This window comes from Saccopteryx leptura, chromosome 6, assembly GCF_036850995.1.
Source record: "Saccopteryx leptura isolate mSacLep1 chromosome 6, mSacLep1_pri_phased_curated, whole genome shotgun sequence".
NCBI classification, from domain to species: Eukaryota; Metazoa; Chordata; class Mammalia; order Chiroptera; family Emballonuridae; genus Saccopteryx; species Saccopteryx leptura.
The window spans coordinates 79065483-79075284 of NC_089508.1; positions in this window are offsets into that span (position 1 = coordinate 79065483).

A 9802-nucleotide genomic window follows, 5' to 3' on the forward strand; every position below is an offset into this window, starting at 1 on the left:
TCAATGAACAATTAAGGTGTTGCAACGCGCAATGAAAAACTAGTGATTGATGCTTCTCATCTCTCTCCATTCCTGTCTGTCCTTGTCTATCTCTCTCTCTGATTCACTCTCTGTCTCTGTAAAAAATAAAAAAAGAGAAATAACTGTGAGTCTACAATGTCTATGTTCCATGTAGTGTTTCAGTAAGAAGTACACAAAGCCATTTGCGGGCTCTTTCAAGGTCTCCCATGCAAAGCACATGCGTTTCATAATTGCATCTCGCTGCACTGTACTGATCCTTGACAAATCGTCATGTCAAATACAAATACATCACATCACACAATGGATCAACTCTGCATCGATCAAATATGGACATTTACAGATTAGTCTTCCAATATCAAAAAGGAGGACATGTAGGAGGATACTTTTCAAGGGAGGACGGAACTTACCAAAGAAGGACTATCCTCCCTAAAGGAGGACGATTGCTCACATTATTCTGGCAGTGAACCTGAAAGTTAGACCCCAGACTTCCCAGGCATTACTGGGCAGAGGCAAGCTGATGAGTTCTTGGTCTCTGGCTCCATTTTTCTGTCTAAATTTTATTTTCTCCAGCAGGTTTACAATACGTATCACAAATGTGCATGCCTTAGAATAGTAAAGAAAATACACATAGAGACATCCCTGGATCTAAACACATACCCAGATGCCCAGTTTGCTGCCTGTTAGCTTGAAAAGTTGTTAAGGATTCAGGTAGAGAACACAAAATAAGGCCCAGTTAATGCTTTACTCAAAAGGAGTTTTTCTAAAGTATAACTCATAGACTTCTCTCCCCCAACATACACTAGGAACTGAGACCTTGGTCAAGAAGATCCTGCCTGACCTATGGTGGTGCAGTGGATGGAGTGTCAACCTGGACTGCAGAGGTCTCTGGTCAAATCCCAGGCTTACCTGGTCAAGGCACATATGAGAAGCAACTACTATGAGTTGATGCTTCCTGCTCTTTCCCCCATCTTTCTATCCTCTCTCTAAAATCAGTAAGTAAAATTAAAAAAACAAAAACAAAACCTCCTGACCAGGTGGTGGTGCAGTGGATAGAACATTGAGCTGTGATTCAGAGGACCCAGGTTTAAAACTGCAAGGTTGCCAGTTTGAGCATGGGATCATAGACATGACCCCAGGGATGCTGGCTTGAAGCCCAAAGTCCCTGGCTTGAGCAAGGGGTCACTGGCTCGGCTGGAGGCCCCTGGTCAAGGCATATCTGAGAAAGCAATCAATGAACAATGAGCAACTAAAGTGTTGCAACGAATTGATGCTTCTCATCTCTCTACCGTCCTGTCTTCCTATCTGTCCCTCTGTCTCTCACTAAAAAAATTAAGACCCAAAATGACCAGGCCAACTTCCCCATTTCTAGACACCCTGAACTCTGGTGCCCTTCTGTGAGGTGGGGGTCCTTCTTTTGGTGTCCTGACAAACTTTTTTTTTTTTTTAAGTCAGAGACAGACAGGAAGGGAGAGAGATGAGAAGCATCAATTCATAGTCATAGCATTTTAGTTGTTCATTGATTGCTTTCTCATGCGTACCTTGACAGGGGGGCCCCAGCTGAACCAGTGACCCTTTGCTGAAGCCAGTGACCTTTGGGTCATGTCTATGATCCCACGCTCAAGCTGGTGAGCCCATACTCAAGCTGACCACTTCAGGGCTTCGAGCCTGGGTCCTCAGCATCCCAGGTGGTCGCTCAATCCACTGTGCCACAGCCTGGTCAGCTCTGACCAACTCTTAATTAATGGGCTCAGGGTCTAAAAACTGGCGCAGATTTGAAAGTGAGCAAAGGATGGTCACTATTTTATTTTTTTTAGTGTTTAATTTTTGTTTTGGGGGATGGTCACTTTTTTTTTCTTTAAGATTTTCCATTTATTCATTTTTTTTGTAGAGAGGGGGAACAGGAAACATCAACTGCCATATACGCCTTGACCAAGCAAGCCCAGGGTTTCAAATGAGTGACTTCAGCTTTCCAGTCACTTTTTTTTGTAAGATTTTATTTATTCATTTTTAGAGAGTGAAAAGAGAAAGAGAAAGTGTCAGGGTGGGGGGAGGGTGAGAAGCATCAACTCGTAGTTGATTCCATATGTGCCTTGACAGGGCAAGCCCAGTGTAATGCCTGTGGCCAAAGCCAGGCAGGTCCACATAGGAATCGGGCAGATTGTGGAGAAACAGCGGAGCCAGAAAGCATTGGGCCATTCCTGTTTAATAGAGTCTCGCAGTGGCAGACGAGCAAGCAGGCAGGGGAAAACTGCTTCTCAGGGAAATGAACAGCAGGATGGCCCCTCACAGTGGCGGGTAGGCAGTCTGCAATTCGCCATCCACCCTGAGCTCAAGCACCCACAGCCTTACATAGACTATACACATGTGGCGCTGCCACGTGCTCATACACTAATCATGCAAAGTACTTGCAGCCAGTAAACCAGTGAGCAAGCCTAACACAGCTGTTTTTCCCATACCCAGGGTTTCGAACTGCTGGCCTCAGCATTCCAGGTCGACTCTTTATCCACTGTGCCATCACAGGTTAGGCATTTTTTTTTCTTTTAAGATTTTATTTATTAATTTTACAGAGAGAGGAGGGGTCAGGGAGTAAGAAGTATCAACTCATAGTTGCTTCACTTTAGTTATTCATTGCTTACTTGTATCTGCCTTGACGCAGCTAGCCCAAGGTGTTGAACCGGTGGCCTCAGCATTCCAGGTCACCGCTCTGTCCACTGTGCCACCACAGACCAGGCTAAGGAGATGGTCACTTTTTGTTGGGGTAACTACCCTCAGACCTCTCATCACCCAACCTTGATTTCTTCTGATTGAAAGTTGAGGAGTACTCTTGTTGTCTGTCCGACTATTTTGCACTTGGGGATGCTGTGTTCTGTTAGCCATTTCCATCATTCTCTGAGGGTCAGGCCTCCTTGGCTGTAGCTCTGACATTTCTACTCACGATAATTGCATCTGCCTGGCTTCTGGCAGTTAAGAGCTGCCACCTGGCCTCTTGTTTCAAGATCCTATCACCCCATTGCTGTAACTGAGTTCTGTAACAGCCTCCTACTCTTGCATTGGTACTTCACCTATGCTGCTGCTGCACCTCTTACCATCACATTCCTTACGGCCTTGGTAAAAGGAGTATTCTGGTTATTCTGGTCTTCCCATGAAACGTAACCATTTGGTGGAATTTCTGACCTTATATAGTATATCTTTTCTTTTCTTTTTTTTTTTTTTTTTGAGTGAGAGAGGCAGGGAGGGAGACAGGAACATTGAGCTGCTCCTGTATGTAGCCTGACCAGGGAATTGAACCAGCAACCTCTGCACTCCAGGACAATGTTCCAACCAACTGAGCTATCCAGCCAGGGCTTAATTTTTATTGATATTTTTAGAGAGACAGAGAGAGATAGGGGAGGGGAAAGGGAAGCATTACTTTGTTGTTCCAGGCCTGACCTGTGGTGGCGCAGTGGGATAAAGCGTTGACCTGGAACACTGAGGTCGCTGGTTCGAAACCTTGGGCTTGCCTGGTCAAGGCACATATCGGAGTTGATGCTTCCTGCTCCTCCCCCTTCTCTCTCTCTCTGTCTCTCTCTCTCTCTCACTCCTCTCTCTCTAAAAAATCAATAAATAAAATATTTTTAAAAAAAATTTGTTGTTCCACCCAGTTGTGCATTGGTTGCTTCCTGTGTGTGCCCTGACCGGGGATCAAACCTGCAACCTTGTCGTTTCAGGATGATGTTCTTTTTTTTATTTTTTATTTTTTTATTTATTCATTTTAAAGAGGAGAGAGAGAGAGAGAGAGAGGAGGGGGGAGGAGTAGGAAGCATCAACTCCCACATGTGCCTTGACCAGGCAAGCCCAGGGATTCGAACCGGAGACCTCTGTGTTTCCAGGATGATGCCCTATCCACTGTGCCACCACAGGTCAGGCAGGATGATGTTCTTAACCAACTGAGATAACAGACTAGGGCCAGTATATTCATTTTATTGTGCTCATTTCTCAGCTTTCTTTTTTTTTTTTTCTGAAGCTAGAAACGGGGAGGCAGTCAGACAGACTCCCACATGCCCCCGACCGGGATCCACCCAGCATGCCCACCAGGGGGTGATGCTCTGCCCATCTGGGGCATTGCTCTGCCACAATCAGAGCCATTCTAGCGCCTGAGGCAGAGGCCACAGAGCCATCCCCAGCGCCCGGGCCATCTTTGCTCCAATGGAGCCTTGGCTGCGGGAGGGGAAGAGAGAGACAGAGAGGAAGGAGAGGGGGAGGGGTGGAGAAGCAGATGGGCGCCTCTCCTGTGTGCCCTGGCTGGAAATCGAACCCGGGTGGGACTTCTGCACACCAGGCCGACGCTCTACCACTGTGCCAACCGGCCAGGGCCTTCATTTCTCAGCTTTTTAATCCCTTCCTGCACTGTGTGTTTTTTGTTTGCATTTTTTTCTTTTTAATTATTATAACTTCAGAAAGAGAAAGGGAGAAAGAGAGAGACAGGAACATCAATCTGTTCCTGTATGTGCCCTGACCAGGGATTGAACCAGCAACCTCTGTGCTTTGGGACAAAACTCCAACCAACCAACTAAGTAATTTATCTGGCCAGGGCTTGCTTTTCTTTTTCTCTTTCTTTCTTTCTTTCTTTCTTTCTTTCTTTCTTTCTTTCTTTCTTTCTTTCTTTCTTTCTTTCTCTTTTTCTTTCTTTCTTTCTTTCTTTCTTTCTTTCTTTCTTTCTTTCTTTCTTTCTTTTCTTTCTTTCTCTTTCTCTTTCTTCCTTCCTTTCTTTCTTTCTCTTTCCTTCTTTCTTTCTCTTTCTTTTCTTTCTTTCTTCCTTTCTTTCTTTCTTTCTTTTTCTTTTTTCTTTTTTAGAGAGACAGACAGACAGACAGATAGACACAGGAAGTGAGAGAGATGAGGAGCATCAACTCATAGTTGTGGCACTTTAGTTCATTGATTGCTTTCTCATATATGTCTTGACTTGGGGGCTCCAGCCGAGCCAGTGACCCTTTGCTCAAGCCAGCGACCTTGGGCTCAAGCTGGCAAACATGGGGTCATGTCTATAATCCCATGCTCAAGCCGGTGACCTTGGGGTTTCAAACCTGGGTCCTCATCGTCCCAAGTTGATGCTCTATCCACTGCATCACCACCTGGTCAGGCAAGGCTACTTTTGCATTTTTTTTAAACTCTTGTGGGCTATAGAGTTTTCCATGCTTCTCAAAGCCATTCTAGTAGTCAGTTTGCACCATTTCCTCAGGTTCTTGGGCAGAGTGATGAATTCTGTATCTGTGCTCCCAAATCAATAAACTCTTTCTAATCCAATTTTATAATTTGCTCCCCTCTACCAAGCATCCTCAGAATCCAGTGTCTTGCTGCTCTCAGAGCATTTGCCATTACATGCAAAGCTAGTTCTTGCAGTTCCTTTGGGGTATAGTCCCTTTACTTTCTTAATAGGTCCCACTGGACTATTGAGCGTGTTAAACCTAATTATTGGCCTAGTGTCCAGGAGGGAGGTAAGGGCAGATGTTGAGGGGGGTACACAAGGTCTTAATGGGTACAAGCATCCTCACATAATAGCAAGAGGGGATTTCTGGAAGGTGAGACATTTCTTCAGGTTTAGAGAATTCAAGAGAGTCTGAAAATTCAAGCTATTTAGTGGCATCAATCAATCTCATCCCAAATGTCATGGCTCCATTACTAAGGCCTTGACTTTGGCTCAATCAACCTGCCTGACTTGGGAGTATAACCTTATTAGAGTTCAGACTACTCTGATGATTATCCTGGGCCTCAGCTTTTCCTGTCTTCCCTCTGCACTTCCTATTTATATGGAATTAAGGAGGCCCTCTGGCTTCCACACTTGACTTTCAGTAACAGTAACCCAATTCCATATTACAGTTATTATGTCCCCTCATATTTTTTTAAACACTTTTTTAAAATTTATTTATTCATTTTTTTAGAGAGGAGAGAGAGAGACAAAGAGAGAGAGAGCAAGGAGAGAGAGTAGGGGGGAGGAGCTGGAAGCATCAACTCCCATATGTGCCTTGACCAGGCAAGCCCAGGGTTTCGAACCGGCAACCTCAGCATTTCCAGGTCGACGCTTTATCCACTGCGCCACCACAGGTCAGGCCCCCTCATATTTTTTAAATGCAGACACACCCCACCAGCTAGTACATTCTCTTCCACCAGCATAATATCCCTATTCACTAGTGATGAAATATTTAACAATTGGACCACTAGATCTTCATTGCCAGCTATGTGGTGAGTAACCAGCTTCTAAACATTATTTTATTGCCAGCTTTCTTTGACCATTCCTAGCACCAACTGTTGCCTGTTGAGTTCTCCAGGAAGCAGACTCTGAAATGGAGTTTAGTGTACAGGATGCTATGGGGAAAACGGGTGTATTAGGCTTTCTCACTGCTTTATCGGCTACAAGCATTTTGCCAGATTAGTGAATGAGCACATGGTAGCGTGACACATGTATAGTCTATGTAAGGCTGCGAGTGCTTTCCCTCAACTGCGATTCTCCCAGATTGCTCTCCTGCCACCGTGAGGTGCAGTTTTCCCAGCTCCCTTGCCCTTCACTGCGAAAAGCACATTTTCCTTTGTTTATTAGCTCTTTTCCTTTGGTTGTTTATTCGCTCACCGGTCTTTGAGAGCCTCCAATGAACCGGTATGGCCTGATGCTTTCCGGCTCTGCAGTTCTTCTACCATCTGCTCGAATTCAATGAGAATCTGCTTGGCCTTAACCACCAGCATTACAGTGCTTATCAAGGAGTGTCCCTGGGATTGACAACTATGGAAGGAAAGAAAAGTGGGAGAAGTTGAACTGCATTATGTACCTGACTGCACTGTCAACTGACCATATGGGCACTCTGAAGCCAAAATATATGCTCAGAGTTGTCCCACTTTGGGCCAAAATGGCTAAACATTTATAGCCCTGCCTCATTTAGTCATTAGGTATAGGCATCTGGGAAGGCTGTGACCCTTGTCAAGGGGTCTCTCTGCAGCTTAGCCAGAGGCTGAAGTATCTGAGAGCTAAAGACGATCAGCTGGGCCAGCAAACCCTTCCTTCCTGGGTGATACATCTCTGTGTCCATCCAGAAACTGAAGTACAGAATGGTTCCCAAGGTCACACATTTGGTAAGTAATGGAGCCAGTCTGGTTTCAGAGTGGTGTTCTTAAATACTGACAACAATTTGGTACTTCTGCCTTATCTAGTAGGCATGCAACTACAGCCTGCTTATCCAAGCCCAGTCTGGGGCCTGCCCACTGGAAATAACTTTAGTGTAAAATGGAGGGACAAGTTTGTAAAGGTGGTCTAGACAAGAGAGGGAGGTAGAAACACAATAACCAGAAAGGGGACTAAGGAAGGGCCTTTTTTTTTTTTGTATTTTTCTGAAGCTGGAAACGGGGAGAGACAGTCAGACAGACTCCCGCATGCGCCCGACCGGGATCCACCCGGCACGCCCACCAGGGGGCGATGCTCTGCCCACCAGGGGGCGATGCTCTGCCCCTCCGGGGCGTCGCTCTGCCGCGACCAGAGCCACTCTAGCGCCTGGGGCAGAGGCCAAGGAGCCATCCCCAGCGCCCGGGCCATCTTTGCTCCAATGGAGCCTTGGCTGCGGGAGGGGAAGAGAGAGACAGAGAGGAAGGAGAGGGGGAGGGGTGGAGAAGCAGATGGGCGCTTCTCCTGTGTGCCCTGGCCGGGAATCGAACCCTGGACTTCTGCACGCCAGGCCGACGCGGAAGGAAAGTTTTCTAATGGCTCTCCAGTGCTGCAGGAGAAGGCCTGGAGCAGCTGGTATGCCCTGTTATCACCCTGGTCACAGCTCCTGGGAGCCTCGGAATGGGTGATCTGCCACCTCTGCAATTTGGAGGGAATATCACTTCATAGCGTCGAAATCCATCTGCTCTGAAGCTCCAGTTCTCGAATCAGTCCCCAAATCCAAGAAGGCTTTCCCTCCTGAAAAGAGACTGTATTGCTTTGCTGACACAAATATTCCTTTTTTTTTTTTTTTTTCTTTCCATTTTTCTGAAGCTGGAAACAGGGAGAGACAGTCAGACAGACTCCCGCATGCGCCCGACCGGGATCCACCTGGCACGCCCACCAGGGGGCGACGCTCTACCCATCCTGGGCGTCGCCATGTTGCGACCAGAGCCACTCTATCGCCTGAGGCAGAGGCCACAGAGCCATCCCCAGCGCCCGGGCCATCTTTGCTCCAATGGAGACTTGGCTGCGGGAGGGGAAGAGAGAGACAGAGAGGAAGGAGGGGTAGGGGGTGGAGAAGCAAATGGGCGCTTCTCCTGTGTGCCCTGGCCAGGAATCGAACCCCGGGTCCTCCGCACGCTAGGCCGACGCTCTACCGCTGAGCCAACCGGCCAAGGCGACACAAATATTCTTGGCAAACATCCTTTAATGGTAAATTGTTAGTCAATCCTATAAATCAATCCCTCTGTCTTTAGTTAGCAGGAACTGGTTTGCTAGAGCCTGATTACTTTTCAGTAATAAACTGAGCAGCCAGACTTTAAAGAGAGAGAAGAACTAGCAGCCTGGGAACCAGTGGTGGGATGCAAATAATTTAACAACTGGTTCTCTGCCCTAATGACTGTTTTAAGTATTAAAAAAATATACCGAAAGGTAGTTTATTATTTCATGCATTTAATAGTTAAATAAAAATTGCCTGGCCAGATGGTGGTGCAGTGGATAGAGTGTTGTACTGGGAGTAGGCATACAACTACAGCCTGTTAATCCTCAAGTTTGAAACCCTGAGGTTGCTGGCTTGAGCGCAGGCTCACCAGCTTGAACTCAAGGTCGCTGGCTTCAGCATGGGGTCACTTGCTCTGCTGTAGGCCTCAGTCAAGGCATATATCAGAAAGCAACCAATGAACTAACAACTAAAGTGCCGCAATGAAGAATTGATGCTTTTCATCCCTCCTTTCCTTACTTGTCTATCCCAATCTGTCCCTCTCCCTCTCTCTTTCTGTCACACTGTGGGGTGGCTCAGTGGTGGAGCATTGGCCTGGCGTGCAGGAGTCCCGGGGTTCCATTCCCAGCCAGGGCACACAGGAGAAGTGCCCATCTGCTTCTCCACCCCTCCCCCTCTCCTTCCTCTCTGTCTCTCTCTTCCCCTTCTGCAGCCAAGGCTCCATTGGAGCAAAGTTGGGCTGGGCGCTGAGGATGGCTCCATGGCCTCCGCCTCAGGTGCTAGAATGGCTCTGGTCACAACAGAGCAATGCCCCAGATGGGCAGAGCATCACCCCCTGGTGGGCATGCCGGGTGGATCCGGTCAGGCGCATGCTGGAGTCTGTCTGACTGCCTCCCCGTTTCCAACTTCAAAAAAAAAAAATGCAGAGTTGGATTCAGTAGGTGAGGAATTTGTAGTTTTACCATATATCCATAGTAATTCCTAAAGTGTGTGAGACGGTCTCATTTGAAAAACACTGGTCTGGACACACAGAGAGAAGCTCAAAAATCATGTAAGGGGTTAAGGACCAGGGACTTTTTTCTATGCCTGATGTTTTCTGAAATAAGAGGTACACATACATGCTTGATAACAAGATCCTTCAAAAGCTGACGGCAGGGTTACCCACTGGGAATGACTTGGGTAGATTCCTTTTTAAAAAAAGGTTTTATTTATTCATTTTAGAGAGTAGAGAGACAGAGACAGAGAGAAGGAGGGGAGGAGCAGGAAGCATCAACTCCCATATGTTCTTTGACCAGGCAAGTCCAGGGTTTGAACCGGCACCCTCAGCATTCCAGGTTGATGCTTTATCCACTGCACCACCACAGGTCAGACTGACTTGGGTAGATTAAAAATGC